Below are 12,153 nucleotides of genomic sequence, written 5' to 3' on the forward strand. Positions count from 1 at the left end.
TGGTGCTCATTGCAAACACGCCAGAAAGTGTTTTTCTGTGTTCCAATTGCTAGTATAAACAAATAAGCAGTCTGCTGAAAGCAAGCTGTGCTCTGACAGTCTTTCTTATGGAGTGCAGTTCAGCTAATAAAACTCTTTCTGCCTTTCATTGCAAGCGAGCCCGAAAGTGTTTTTATGCTTCATAACGGGTTGTAAAAGCAAAGATGCAGTTTGCTGAAAACAAGTTGTTCTTTGACAGTCTTGAATACTGAGTGCGGTTCAGTTAATAAAACTGTCTTTCTGGTGCTCATTGCAAACAAACCAGAAAGTGTTTTTCTGTGTTCCAATTGTTAGTATAAACAAATATGCAGTCTGCTGAAAGCAAGCTGTGCTCTGACAGTCTTTCTTATGGAGTGCAGTTCAGCTAATAAAACTCTTTCTGCCTTTCATTGCAAGCGAGCCCGAAAGTGTTTTTATGCTTCATAACGGGTTGTAAAAGCAAAGATGCAGTTTGCTGAAAACAAGTTGTTCTTTGACAGTCTTGAATACTGAGTGCGGTTCAGTTAATAAAACTGTCTTTCTGGTGCTCATTGCAAGCAAGCCAGAAAGTGTTTTTCTGTGTTCCAATTGCTAGTATAAAGAAATACGCAGTCTGCTGAAAGCAAGCTGTGCTCTGACAGTCATTCTTATGGAGTGCAGTTCAGCTAATAAAACTCTTTCTGCCTTTCATTGCAAGCGAGCCCGAAAGTGTTTTTATGCTTCATAATGGACTGTAAAAGCAAAGATGCAGTTTGCTGAAAACAAGTTGTTCTTTGACAGTCTTGAATACTGAGTGCGGTTCAGTTAATAAAACTGTCTTTCTGGTGCTCATTGCAAACACGCCAGAAAGTGTTTTTCTGTGTTCCAATTGCTAGTATAAACAAATACGCAGTCTCCTGAAAGCAAGCTGTGCTCTGACAGTCTTTCTTATGGAGCGCAGTTCAGCTAATAAAACTCTTTCTGCCTTTCATTGCAAGCGAGCCCGAAAGTGTTTTTATGCTTCATAACGGGTTGTAAAAGCAAAGATGCAGTTTGCTGAAAACAAGTTGTTCTTTGACAGTCTTGAATACTGAGTGCGGTTCAGTTAATAAAACTGTCTTTCTGGTGCTCATTGCAAACACGCCAGAAAGTGTTTTTCTGTGTTCCAATTGTTAGTATAAACAAATACGCAGTCTGCTGAAAGCAAGCTGTGCTCTGACAGTCTTTCTTATGGAGCGCAGTTCAGCTAATAAAACTCTTTCTGCCTTTCATTGCAAGCGAGCCCGAAAGTGTTTTTATGCTTCATAACGGGTTGTAAAAGCAAAGATGCAGTTTGCTGAAAACAAGTTGTTCTTTGACAGTCTTGAATACTGAGTGCGGTTCAGTTAATAAAACTGTCTTTCTGGTGCTCATTGCAAACACGCCAGAAAGTGTTTTTCTGTGTTCCAATTGTTAGTATAAACAAATACGCAGTCTGCTGAAAGCAAGCTGTGCTCTGACAGTCTTTCTTATGGAGCGCAGTTCAGCTAATAAAACTCTTTCTGCCTTTCATTGCAAGCGAGCCCGAAAGTGTTTTTATGCTTCATAACGGGTTGTAAAAGCAAAGAATCAGTTTGCTGAAAACAAGTTGTTCTTTGACAGTCTTGAATACTGAGTGCGGTTCAGTTAATAAAACTGTCTTTCTGGTGATCATTGAAAACAAACCAGAAAGTGTTTTTCTGTGTTCTACTTGTTAGTATAAACAATTATGCAGTCTGCTGAAAGCAAGCTGTGCTCTGACAGTCTTTCTTATGGAGCGCAGTTCAGCTAATAAAACTCTTTCTGCCTTTCATTGCAAGCGAGCCCGAAAGTGTTTTTATGCTTCATAACGGGTTGTAAAAGCAAAGATGCAGTTTGCTGAAAACAAGTTGTTCTTTGACAGTCTTGAATACTGAGTGCGGTTCAGTTAATAAAACTGTCTTTCTGGTGCTCATTGCAAACACGCCAGAAAGTGTTTTTCTGTGTTCCAATTGTTAGTATAAACAAATACGCAGTCTGCTGAAAGCAAGCTGTGCTCTGACAGTCTTTCTTATGGAGCGCAGTTCAGCTAATAAAACTCTTTCTGCCTTTCATTGCAAGCGAGCCCGAAAGTGTTTTTATGCTTCATAACGGGTTGTAAAAGCAAAGATGCAGTTTGCTGAAAACAAGTTGTTCTTTGACAGTCTTGAATACTGAGTGCGGTTCAGTTAATAAAACTGTCTTTCTGGTGCTCATTGCAAACACGCCAGAAAGTGTTTTTCTGTGTTCCAATTGTTAGTATAAACAAATACGCAGTCTGCTGAAAGCAAGCTGTGCTCTGACAGTCTTTCTTATGGAGCGCAGTTCAGCTAATAAAACTCTTTCTGCCTTTCATTGCAAGCGAGCCCGAAAGTGTTTTTATGCTTCATAACGGGTTGTAAAAGCAAAGAATCAGTTTGCTGAAAACAAGTTGTTCTTTGACAGTCTTGAATACTGAGTGTGGTTCAGTTAATAAAACTGTCTTTCTGGTGCTCATTGCAAACACGCCAGAAAGTGTTTTTCTGTGTTCCAATTGCTAGTATAAACAAATAAGCAGTCTGCTGAAAGCAAGCTGTGCTCTGACAGTCTTTCTTATGGAGTGCAGTTCAGCTAATAAAACTCTTTCTGCCTTTCATTGCAAGCGAGCCCGAAAGTGTTTTTATGCTTCATAACGGGTTGTAAAAGCAAAGATGCAGTTTGCTGAAAACAAGTTGTTCTTTGACAGTCTTGAATACTGAGTGCGGTTCAGTTAATAAAACTGTCTTTCTGGTGCTCATTGCAAACAAACCAGAAAGTGTTTTTCTGTGTTCTACTTGTTAGTATAAACAAATATGCAGTCTGCTGAAAGCAAGCTGTGCTCTGACAGTCTTTCTTATGGAGTGCAGTTAAGCTAATAAAACTCTTTCTGCCTTTCATTGCAAGCGAGCCCGAAAGTGTTTCTATGCTTCATAACGGGTTGTAAAAGCAAAGATGCAGTTTGCTGAAAACAAGTTGTTCTTTGACAGTCTTGAATACTGAGTGCGGTTCAGTTAATAAAACTGTCTTTCTGGTGCTCATTGCAAGCAAGCCAGAAAGTGTTTTTCTGTGTTCCAATTGCTAGTATAAAGAGATACGCAGTCTGCTGAAAGCAAGCTGTGCTCTGACAGTCATTCTTATGGAGCGCAGTTCAGCTAATAAAACTCTTTCTGCCTTTCATTGCAAGCGAGCCCGAAAGTGTTTTTATGCTTCATAATGGACTGTAAAAGCAAAGATGCAGTTTGCTGAAAACAAGTTGTTCTTTGACAGTCTTGAATACTGAGTGCGGTTCAGTTAATAAAACTGTCTTTCTGGTGCTCATTGCAAACAAACAAGAAAGTGTTTTTCTGTGTTCTACTTGTTAGTATAAACAAATATGCATTCTGCTGAAAGCAAGCTGTGCTCTGACAGTCTTTCTTATGGAGTGCAGTTCAGCTAACAAAACTCTTTCTGCCTTTCATTGCAAGCGAGCCCGAAAGTGTTTTTATGCTTCATAATGGGTTGTAAAAGCAAAGATGCAGTTTGCTGAAAACAAGTTGTTCTTTGACAGTCTTGAATACTGAGTGCGGTTCAGTTAATAAAACTGTCTTTCTGGTGCTCATTGCAAGCAAGCCAGAAAGTGTTTTTCTGTGTTCCAATTGCTAGTATAAAGAAATACGCAGTCTGCTGAAAGCAAGCTGTGCTCTGACAGTCTTTCTTATGGAGCGCAGTTCAGCTAATAAAACTCTTTCTGCCTTTCATTGCAAGCGAGCCCGAAAGTGTTTTTATGCTTCATAACGGGTTGTAAAAGCAAAGATGCAGTTTGCTGAAAACAAGTTGTTCTTTGACAGTCTTGAATACTGAGTGCGGTTCAGTTAATAAAACTGTCTTTCTGGTGCTCATTGCAAACACGCCAGAAAGTGTTTTTCTGTGTTCCAATTGTTAGTATAAACAAATACGCAGTCTCCTGAAAGCAAGCTGTGCTCTGACAGTCTTTCTTATGGAGCACAGTTCAGCTAATAAAACTCTTTCTGCCTTTGATTGCAAGCGAGCCCGAAAGTGTTTTTATGCTTCATAATGGGTTGTAAAAGCAAAGATGCAGTTTGCTGAAAACAAGTTGTTCTTTGACAGTCTTGAATACTGAGTGCGGTTCAGTTAATAAAACTGTCTTTCTGGTGCTCATTGCAAACACGCCAGAAAGTGTTTTTCTGTGTTCTACTTGATAGTATAAACAAATATGCAGTCTGCTGAAAGCAAGCTGTGCTCTGACAGTCTTTCTTATGGAGTGCAGTTCAGCTAATAAAACTCTTTCTGCCTTTCATTGCAAGCGAGCCCGAAAGTGTTTTTATGCTTCATAACGGGTTGTAAAAGCAAAGATGCAGTTTGCTGAAAACAAGTTGTTCTTTGACAGTCTTGAATACTGAGTGCGGTTCAGTTAATAAAACTGTCTTTCTGGTGCTCATTGCAAGCAAGCCAGAAAGTGTTTTTCTGTGTTCCAATTGTTAGTATAAACAAATACGCAGTCTGCTGAAAGCAAGCTGTGCTCTGACAGTCTTTCTTAAGGAGCGCAGTTCAGCTAATAAAACTCTTTCTGCCTTTCATTGCAAGCAAGCCCGAAAGTGTTTTTATGCTTCATAATGGATTGTAAAAGCAAAGATGCAGTTTGCTGAAAACAAGTTTATCTTTGATAGTCTTGAATACTGAGTGCAGTTGAGTTAATAAAACTGTCTTTCTGGTGCTCATTGCAAACACGCCAGAAAGTGTTTTTCTGTGTTCCAATTGTTAGTATAAACAAATACGCAGTCTGCTGAAAGCAAGCTGTGCTCTGACAGTCTTTCTTATGGAGCGCAGTTCAGCTAATGAAACTCTTTCTGCCTTTCATTGCAAGCGAGCCCGAAAGTGTTTTTATGCTTCATAACGGGTTGTAAAAGCAAAGATGCAGTTTGCTGAAAACAAGTTGTTCTTTGACAGTTTTGAATACTGAGTGCGGTTCAGTTAATAAAACTGTCTTTCTGGTGCTCATTGCAAGCAAGCCAGAAAGTGTTTTTCTGTGTTCCAATTGCTAGTATAAAGAAATACGCAGTCTGCTGAAAGCAAGCTGTGCTCTGACAGTCATTCTTATGGAGTGCAGTTCAGCTAATGAAACACTTTCTGCCTTTCATTGCAAGCGAGCCCGAAAGTGTTTTTATGCTTCATAACGGGTTGTAAAAGCAAAGATGCAGTTTGCTGAAAACAAGTTGTTCTTTGACAGTCTTGAATACTAAGTGCAGTTAAGTTAATAAAACTGTCTTTCTGGCACTCATTGCAAGCAAGCCAGAAAGTGTTTTTCTGTGTTCCAATTGCTAGTATAAACAAATATGCAGTCTGCTGAAAGCAAGCTGTGCTCTGACAGTCTTTCTTATGGAGTGCAGTTAAGCTAATAAAACTCTTTCTGCCTTTCATTGCAAGCGAGCCCGAAAGTGTTTTTATGCTTCATAATGGACTGTAAAAGCAAAGATGCAGTTTGCTGAAAACAAGTTGTTCTTTGACAGTCTTGAATACTGAGTGCGGTTCAGTTAATAAAACTGTCTTTCTGGTGCTCATTGCAAACACGCCAGAAAGTGTTTTTCTGTGTTCCAATTGTTAGTATAAACAAATACGCAGTCTCCTGAAAGCAAGCTGTGCTCTGACAGTCTTTCTTATGGAGCGCAGTTCAGCTAATAAAACTCTTTCTGCCTTTCATTGCAAGCGAGCCCGAAAGTGTTTTTATGCTTCATAACGGGTTGTAAAAGCAAAGATGCAGTTTGCTGAAAACAAGTTGTTCTTTGACAGTCTTGAATACTAAGTGCAGTTGAGTTAATAAAACTGTCTTTCTGGTGCTCATTGCAAGCAAGCCAGAAAGTGTTTTTCTGTGTTCCAATTGCTAGTATAAACAAATAAGCAGTCTGCTGAAAGCAAGCTGTGCTCTGACAGTCTTTCTTATGGAGTGCAGTTCAGCTAATAAAACTCTTTCTGCCTTTCATTGCAAGCGAGCCCGAAAGTGTTTTTATGCTTCATAACGGGTTGTAAAAGCAAAGATGCAGTTTGCTGAAAACAAGTTGTTCTTTGACAGTCTTGAATACTGAGTGCGGTTCAGTTAATAAAACTGTCTTTCTGGTGCTCATTGCAAGCAAGCCAAAAAGTGTTTTTCTGTGTTCCAATTGCTAGTATAAAGAAATACGCAGTCTGCTGAAAGCAAGCTGTGCTCTGACAGTCATTCTTATGGAGTGCAGTTCAGCTAATAAAACACTTTCTGCCTTTCATTGCAAGCGAGCCCGAAAGTGTTTTTATGCTTCATAATGGACTGTAAAAGCAAAGATGCAGTTTGCTGAAAACAAGTTGTTCTTTGACAGTCTTGAATACTGAGTGCGGTTCAATTAATAAAACTGTCTTTCTGGTGCTCATTGCAAGCAAGCCAGAAAGTGTTTTTCTGTGTTCCAATTGCTAGTATAAAGAAATAAGCAGTCTGCTGAAAGCAAGCTGTGCTCTGACAGTCATTCTTATGGAGTGCAGTTCAGCTAATAAAACACTTTCTGCCTTTCATTGCAAGCGAGCCCGAAAGTGTTTTTATGCTTCATAATGGACTGTAAAAGCAAAGATGCAGTTTGCTGAAAACAAGTTGTTCTTTGACAGTCTTGAATGCTGAGTGCGGTTCAGTTAATAAAACTGTCTTTCTGGTGCTCATTGCAAACACGCCAGAAAGTGTTTTTCTGTGTTCCAATTGTTAGTATAAACAAATACGCAGTCTCCTGAAAGCAAGCTGTGCTCTGACAGTCTTTCTTATGGAGCGCAGTTCAGCTAATAAAACTCTTTCTGCCTTTCATTGCAAGCGAGCCCGAAAGTGTTTTTATGCTTCATAACGGGTTGTAAAAGCAAAGATGCAGTTTGCTGAAAACAAGTTGTTCTTTGACAGTCTTGAATACTAAGTGCAGTTGAGTTAATAAAACTGTCTTTCTGGTGCTCATTGCAAACAAACAAGAAAGTGTTTTTCTGTGTTCTACTTGTTAGTATAAACAAATATGCATTCTGCTGAAAGCAAGCTGTGCTCTGACAGTCTTTCTTATGGAGTGCAGTTCAGCTAATAAAACTCTTTCTGCCTTTCATTGCAAGCGAGCCCGAAAGTGTTTTTATGCTTCATAATGGACTGTAAAAGCAAAGATGCAGTTTGCTGAAAACAAGTTGTTTTTTGACAGTCTTGAATACTGAGTGCGGTTCAGTTAATAAAACTGTCTTTCTGGTGCTCATTGCAAACACGCCAGAAAGTGTTTTTCTGTGTTCCAATTGTTAGTATAAACAAATACGCAGTCTCCTGAAAGCAAGCTGTGCTCTGACAGTCTTTCTTATGGAGCGCAGTTCAGCTAATAAAACTCTTTCTGCCTTTCATTGCAAGCGAGCCCGAAAGTGTTTTTATGCTTCATAATGGGTTGTAAAAGCAAAGATGCAGTTTGCTGAAAACAAGTTTATCTTTGACAGTCTTGAATACTGAGTGCGGTTCAGTTAATAAAACTGTCTTTCTGGTGCTCATTGCAAGCAAGCCAGAAAGTGTTTTTCTGTGTTCCAATTGTTAGTATAAACAAATACGCAGTCTGCTGAAAGCAAGCTGTGCTCTGACAGTCTTTCTTATGGAGTGCAGTTCAGCTAATAAAACTCTTTCTGCCTTTCATTGCAAGCGAGCCCGAAAGTGTTTTTATGCTTCATAACGGGTTGTAAAAGCAAAGATGCAGTTTGCTGAAAACAAGTTGTTCTTTGACAGTCTTGAATACTGAGTGCGGTTCAGTTAATAAAACTGTCTTTCTGGTGCTCATTGCAAACAAACCAGAAAGTGTTTTTCTGTGTTCTACTTGTTAGTATAAACAAATATGCAGTCTGCTGAAAGCAAGCTGTGCTCTGACAGTCTTTCTTATGGAGTGCAGTTAAGCTAATAAAACTCTTTCTGCCTTTCATTGCAAGCGAGCCCGAAAGTGTTTTTATGCTTCATAACGGGTTGTAAAAGCAAAGATGCAGTTTGCTGAAAACAAGTTGTTCTTTGACAGTCTTGAATACTGAGTGCGGTTCAGTTAATAAAACTGTCTTTCTGGTGCTCATTGCAAGCAAGCCAGAAAGTGTTTTTCTGTGTTCCAATTGCTAGTATAAAGAGATACGCAGTCTGCTGAAAGCAAGCTGTGCTCTGACAGTCATTCTTATGGAGTGCAGTTCAGCTAATAAAACTCTTTCTGCCTTTCATTGCAAGCGAGCCCGAAAGTGTTTTTATGCTTCATAATGGACTGTAAAAGCAAAGATGCAGTTTGCTGAAAACAAGTTGTTCTTTGACAGTCTTGAATACTGAGTGCGGTTCAGTTAATAAAACTGTCTTTCTGGTGCTCATTGCAAACAAACAAGAAAGTGTTTTTCTGTGTTCTACTTGTTAGTATAAACAAATATGCATTCTGCTGAAAGCAAGCTGTGCTCTGACAGTCTTTCTTATGGAGTGCAGTTCAGCTAATAAAACTCTTTCTGCCTTTCATTGCAAGCGAGCCCGAAAGTGTTTTTATGCTTCATAATGGGTTGTAAAAGCAAAGATGCAGTTTGCTGAAAACAAGTTGTTCTTTGACAGTCTTGAATACTGAGTGCGGTTCAGTTAATAAAACTGTCTTTCTGGTGCTCATTGCAAGCAAGCCAGAAAGTGTTTTTCTGTGTTCCAATTGCTAGTATAAAGAAATACGCAGTCTGCTGAAAGCAAGCTGTGCTCTGACAGTCTTTCTTATGGAGTGCAGTTCAGCTAATAAAACTCTTTCTGCCTTTCATTGCAAGCGAGCCCGAAAGTGTTTTTATGCTTCACAACGGGTTGTAAAAGCAAAGATGCAGTTTGCTGAAAACAAGTTGTTCTTTGACAGTCTTGAATACTGAGTGCGGTTCAGTTAATAAAACTGTCTTTCTGGTGCTCATTGCAAACACGCCAGAAAGTGTTTTTCTGTGTTCCAATTGTTAGTATAAACAAATACGCAGTCTGCTGAAAGCAAGCTGTGCTCTGACAGTCTTTCTTATGGAGCGCAGTTCAGCTAATAAAACACTTTCTGCCTTTCATTGCAAGCAAGCCCGAAAGTGTTTTTATGCTTCATAACGGATTGTAAAAGCAAAGATGCAGTTTGCTGAAAACAAGTTTATCTTTGACAGTCTTGAATACTGAGTGCGGTTCAGTTAATAAAACTGACTTTCTGGTGCTCATTGCAAGCAAGCCAGAAAGTGTTTTTCTGTGTTCCAATTGCTAGTATAAAGAAATACGCAGTCTGCTGAAAGCAAGCTGTGCTCTGACAGTCATTCTTATGGAGTGCAGTTCAGCTAATAAAACACTTTCTGCCTTTCATTGCAAGCGAGCCCGAAAGTGTTTTTATGCTTCATAATGGACTGTAAAAGCAAAGATGCAGTTTGCTGAAAACAAGTTGTTCTTTGACAGTCTTGAATACTAAGTGCAGTTGAGTTAATAAAACTGTCTTTCTGGTGCTCATTGCAAGCAAGCCAGAAAGTGTTTTTCTGTGTTCCAATTGCTAGTATAAACAAATAAGCAGTCTGCTGAAAGCAAGCTGTGCTCTGACAGTCTTTCTTATGGAGTGCAGTTCAGCTAATAAAACTCTTTCTGCCTTTCATTGCAAGCGAGCCCGAAAGTGTTTTTATGCTTCATAACGGGTTGTAAAAGCAAAGATGCAGTTTGCTGAAAACAAGTTGTTCTTTGACAGTCTTGAATACTGAGTGCGGTTCAGTTAATAAAACTGTCTTTCTGGTGCTCATTGCAAGCAAGCCAGAAAGTGTTTTTCTGTGTTCCAATTGCTAGTATAAAGAAATACGCAGTCTGCTGAAAGCAAGCTGTGCTCTGACAGTCTTTCTTATGGAGTGCAGTTCAGCTAATAAAACTCTTTCTGCCTTTCATTGCAAGCGAGCCCGAAAGTGTTTTTATGCTTCATAACGGGTTGTAAAAGCAAAGATGCAGTTTGCTGAAAACAAGTTGTTCTTTGACAGTCTTGAATACTGAGTGCGGTTCAGTTAATAAAACTGTCTTTCTGGTGCTCATTGCAAACAAACAAGAAAGTGTTTTTCTGTGTTCTACTTGTTAGTATAAACAAATATGCATTCTGCTGAAAGCAAGCTGTGCTCTGACAGTCTTTCTTATGGAGTGCAGTTCAGCTAATAAAACTCTTTCTGCCTTTCATTGCAAGCAAGCCCGAAAGTGTTTTTATGCTTCATAATGGGTTGTAAAAGCAAAGATGCAGTTTGCTGAAAACAAGTTGTTCTTTGACAGTCTTGAATGCTGAGTGCGGTTCAGTTAATAAAACTGTCTTTCTGGTGCTCATTGCAAACAAACAAGAAAGTGTTTTTCTGTGTTCCAATTGCTAGTATAAACAAATAAGCAGTCTGCTGAAAGCAAGCTGTGCTCTGACAGTCTTTCTTATGGAGTGCAGTTAAGCTAATAAAACTCTTTCTGCCTTTCATTGCAAGCGAGCCCGAAAGTGTTTTTATGCTTCATAACGGATTGTAAAAGCAAAGATGCAGTTTGCTGAAAACAAGTTTATCTTTGACAGTCTTGAATACTGAGTGCGGTTCAGTTAATAAAACTGTCTTTCTGGTGCTCATTGCAAACACGCCAGAAAGTGTTTTTCTGTGTTCCAATTGTTAGTATAAACAAATACGCAGTCTGCTGAAAGCAAGCTGTGCTCTGACAGTCTTTCTTATGGAGCGCAGTTCAGCTAATAAAACACTTTCTGCCTTTCATTGCAAGCAAGCCCGAAAGTGTTTTTATGCTTCATAACGGATTGTAAAAGCAAAGATGCAGTTTGCTGAAAACAAGTTTATCTTTGACAGTCTTGAATACTGAGTGCGGTTCAGTTAATAAAACTGTCTTTCTGGTGCTCATTGCAAACACGCCAGAAAGTGTTTTTCTGTGTTCCAATTGTTAGTATAAACAAATACGCAGTCTGCTGAAAGCAAGCTGTGCTCTGACAGTCTTTCTTATGGAGCGCAGTTCAGCTAATAAAACTCTTTCTGCCTTTCATTGCAAGCGAGCCCGAAAGTGTTTTTATGCTTCATAACGGGTTGTAAAAGCAAAGATGCAGTTTGCTGAAAACAAGTTGTTCTTTGACAGTCTTGAATACTGAGTGCGGTTCAGTTAATAAAACTGTCTTTCTGGTGCTCATTGCAAGCAAGCCAGAAAGTGTTTTTCTGTGTTCCAATTGCTAGTATAAAGAAATACGCAGTCTGCTGAAAGCAAGCTGTGCTCTGACAGTCATTCTTATGGAGTGCAGTTCAGCTAATAAAACACTTTCTGCCTTTCATTGCAAGCGAGCCCGAAAGTGTTTTTATGCTTCATAATGGACTGTAAAAGCAAAGATGCAGTTTGCTGAAAACAAGTTGTTCTTTGACAGTCTTGAATACTAAGTGCAGTTGAGTTAATAAAACTGTCTTTCTGGTGCTCATTGCAAGCAAGCCAGAAAGTGTTTTTCTGTGTTCCAATTGCTAGTATAAACAAATAAGCAGTCTGCTGAAAGCAAGCTGTGCTCTGACAGTCTTTCTTATGGAGTGCAGTTCAGCTAATAAAACTCTTTCTGCCTTTCATTGCAAGCGAGCCCGAAAGTGTTTTTATGCTTCATAACGGGTTGTAAAAGCAAAGATGCAGTTTGCTGAAAACAAGTTGTTCTTTGACAGTCTTGAATACTGAGTGCGGTTCAGTTAATAAAACTGTCTTTCTGGTGCTCATTGCAAGCAAGCCAAAAAGTGTTTTTCTGTGTTCCAATTGCTAGTATAAAGAAATACGCAGTCTGCTGAAAGCAAGCTGTGCTCTGACAGTCATTCTTATGGAGTGCAGTTCAGCTAATAAAACACTTTCTGCCTTTCATTGCAAGCGAGCCCGAAAGTGTTTTTATGCTTCATAATGGACTGTAAAAGCAAAGATGCAGTTTGCTGAAAACAAGTTGTTCTTTGACAGTCTTGAATACTGAGTGCGGTTCAGTTAATAAAACTGTCTTTCTGGTGCTCATTGCAAGCAAGCCAGAAAGTGTTTTTCTGTGTTCCAATTGCTAGTATAAAGAAATAAGCAGTCTGCTGAAAGCAAGCTGTGCTCTGACAGTCATTCTTATGGAG

Source organism: Hoplias malabaricus, chromosome 6, assembly GCF_029633855.1.
Source record: "Hoplias malabaricus isolate fHopMal1 chromosome 6, fHopMal1.hap1, whole genome shotgun sequence".
NCBI classification, from domain to species: Eukaryota; Metazoa; Chordata; class Actinopteri; order Characiformes; family Erythrinidae; genus Hoplias; species Hoplias malabaricus.